This window comes from Caretta caretta, chromosome 11, assembly GCF_965140235.1.
Source record: "Caretta caretta isolate rCarCar2 chromosome 11, rCarCar1.hap1, whole genome shotgun sequence".
Classification (NCBI taxonomy): domain Eukaryota; kingdom Metazoa; phylum Chordata; order Testudines; family Cheloniidae; genus Caretta; species Caretta caretta.
The window spans coordinates 79039774-79043294 of record NC_134216.1 but is presented as its reverse complement, the minus strand read 5'-3'; positions in this window follow the sequence as shown (position 1 = coordinate 79043294).

Sequence of the window (3521 nt, the reverse complement as noted above, 5' to 3'; positions counted from 1 at the left end):
TATTGTGTTTTCTGTTTTTTTTACTGTAAAATCTGAATGTTACGGTGTGTAAGTAAAGACCCAGCTCAGCTCTCTACTAATTAGGTCAAATATTGTAAATAAAAATATAAAATCATAGAATATCAAGGTTGGAAGGGACCTCAGGAGGTCATCTAGTCCTACCCCCTGCTCAAAGCAGGACCAATCCCCAATTAAATCATCCCAGCCAGGGCTTTGTCAAGCCTGACCTTAAAAACTTCTAAGGAAGGAGATTCTACCACCTCCCTAGGCAACGCATTCCAGTGTTTCACCACCCTCCTAGTGAAAAAGTTTTTCCTAATATCCAACCTAAACCTCCCCCACTGCAACTTGAGACCATTACTCCTTGTCCTGTCCTCTTCTACCACTGAGAATAGTCTAGAACCATCCTCTTTGGAACCCCCTTTCAGGTAGTTGAAAGCAGCTATCAAATCCCCCCTCATTCTTCTCTTCTGCAGACTAAACAATCCCAGTTCCCTCAGCCTCTCCTCATAAGTCATGTGTTCCAGACCCCTAATCATTTTTGTTGCCCTTCGCTGGATTCTCCCCAATTTATCCACATCCTTCTTGTAGTGTGGTCCCAAAACTGGACACAGTACTCCAGATGAGGCCTCACCAATGTCGAATAGAGGGGAACGATCACGTCCCTTGATCTGCTGGCTATGCCCCTATTTATACATCCCAAAATGCCATTGGCCTTCTTGGCTACAAGGGCACACTGTTGACTCATATCCAGCTTCTCGTCCACTGTCACCTCTAAGTCCTTCTCTGCAGAACTGCTGCCTAGCCATTCGGTCCCTAGTCTGTAGCTGTGCATTGGGTTCTTCTGTCCTAAGTGCAGGACCCTGCACTTATCCTTATTGAACCTCAGCAGATAACTTACACACCAGGAGTCTTCCTAATGGCACAGGTGTGCCTGCTTCTCCTTGCACTTTTTTTCCAGCTAGTGACATATGTTAGCAAGACTCAACCTTCATCTTCAATTTTCAGCCTTTCAGCCAGCTTACGGTGCAGGGAGGGAGTAGCTAGGGGCTGTGTGCAGGCCGGGGGTAGCTCAGGGCGCAGGAAGGGAGTAGCTAGGGGATGAGTGCAGGCCGGGGGTAGGTCAGGGTGCAGGAAGGGAGTAGCTAGGGGCTGTGTGCAGGCCGGGCGTAGCTCAGGGTGCAGGAAGGGAGTAGCTAGGGGCTGTGTGCAGGCCGGGGGTAGCTCAGGGCGCAGGAAGGGAGTAGCTAGGGGCTGTGTGCAGGCCGGGGGTAGCTCAGGGCGCAGGAAGGGAGTAGCTAGGGGCTGTGTGCAGGCCAGGCGTAGCTCAGGGCGCAGGAAGGGAGTAGCTAGGGGATGAGTGCAGGCCGGGTGTAGCTCAGGGCGCAGGAAGGGAGTAGCTAGGGGCTGTGTGCAGGCCGGGGGTAGCTCAGGGCGCAGGAAGGGAGTAGCTAGGGGCTGTGTGCAGGCCGGGTGTAGCTCAGGGCGCAGGAAGGGAGTAGCTAGGGGATGAGTGCAGGCCGGGGGTAGCTCAGGGTGCAGGAAGGGAGTAGCTAGGGGCTGTGTGCAGGCCGGGGGTAGCTCAGGGCGCAGGAAGGGAGTAGCTAGGGGCTGTGTGCAGGCCGGGGGTAGCTCAGGGCGCAGGAAGGGAGTAGCTAGGGGCTGTGTGCAGGCCAGGCGTAGCTCAGGGTGCAGGAAGGGAGTAGCTAGGGGATGAGTGCAGGCCGGGCGTAGCTCAGGGTACAGGGAGGGAGTAGCTAGGGGCTGTGTGCAGGCCGGGGGTAGCTCAGGGTGCAGGAAGGGAGCTAGGGGATGAGTGCAGGCCGGGGGTAGCTCAGGGCACAGGAAGGGTGTAGCTAGGGGCTGTGTGCAGGCCAGGGGTAGCTCAGGGCGCAGGAAGGGAGTAGCTAGGGGATGAGTGCAGGCCGGGGGTAGCTCAGGGTGCAGGAAGGGAGTAGCTAGGGGCTGTGTGCAGGCCGGGGGTAGCTCAGGGTGCAGGAAGGGAGTAGCTAGGGGCTGTGTGCAGGCCGGGCGTAGCTCAGGGTGCAGGGAGGGAGTAGCTAGGGGCTGTGTGCAGGCCGGGGGTAGCTCAGGGCGCAGGAAGGGAGTAGCTAGGGGATGAGTGCAGGCCGGGCGTAGCTCAGGGCTCAGGAAGGGAGTAGCTAGGGGATGAGTGCAGGCCGGGCGTAGCTCAGGGTGCAGGAAGGGAGTAGCTAGGGGCTGTGTGCAGGCCGGGCGTAGCTCAGGGTGCAGGAAGGGAGTAGCTAGGGGATGAGTGCAGGCCGGGGGTAGCTCAGGGTGCAGGGAGGGAGTAGCTAGGGGCTGTGTGCAGGCCGGGCGTAGCTCAGGGCGCAGGAAGGGAGTAGCTAGGGGATGAGTGCAGGCCGGGGGTAGCTCAGGGCGCAGGAAGGGAGTAGCTAGGGGCTATGTGCAGGCCGGGGGTAGCTCAGGGCGTAGGAAGGGAGTAGCTAGGGGCTGTGTGCAGGCCGGGGGTAGCTCAGGGTGCAGGAAGGGAGTAGCTAGGGGATGAGTGCATGCCGGGCGTAGCTCAGGGCGCAGGAAGGGAGTAGCTAGGGGCTGTGTGCAGGCCGGGGGTAGCTCAGGGTGCAGGAAGGGAGTAGCTAGGGGATGAGTGCAGGCCGGGCGTAGCTCAGGGTGCAGGGAGGGAGTAGCTAGGGGCTGTGTGCAGGCCGGGGGTAGCTCAGGGTGCAGGAAGGGAGTAGCTAGGGGATGAGTGCAGGCCGGGGGTAGCTCAGGATGCAGGGAGGGAGTAGCTAGGAGCTGTTCTGTGGCCCACAGTGTGGAAACCCCTATGGTGGAGGCAAAGCTTATGTGCCCCGGTGAGAGCAGCGGGAGGGGCTGGGTGCTCTGAGTACAATCCTGCTGAGGCCGTAGCAGTGTACCCAAGGCACCCGCCCTTCCCCCTGTTCACACGGCTGTGGTGCCCTAGCTCGCGTGTGTCTCCTCCAGCTCGTGGCCTCGCTGTCCCCTGCAGCGTTGCCCCTCCCCAGCTCCAGCGTATCAGAGGGGACACTTAGCAAAGGGGGCTTCCTTCTCCCTCCCTGGGGTGCTCTCGATTTCCGCCTCGTTGCCTGCGGCAGTGTTGCTCGGTGCTGGGAGCTGCCTCCCCGGCTGCGCTGCAGGGCCTGTTCCCGAGCTCTGTATAACTAGCCTGGCAAGGCCTTGTGCACACGCACTGCCGCGGGGCCCGGGGTGCAGCTGGTCTCCCCGTGAACAGGCAGGTACCGCAGTCACACTGGTGCTCTGCAAACCCCCTCTCCCCCACCTAAGGCCAAGTACTATCCTACGACTAGCTCTGTTCTTCAGTCGCTCTCCAAACGCTTTACACAGGAGGGCAGTGTCACTATCTGTGCTGTGCAGCTGGGGAAACTGAGGCCGCATGACTTGTCCTAGGTCACCCCATGGGCCAGCTGGGAGCAGATCCCAGGTTGCCAGAGTCCCTGGCCAGTACGCTGTCCATGAGGCCACGCTGTAGGTCAGGCCGTCTCCCACCTACCTAT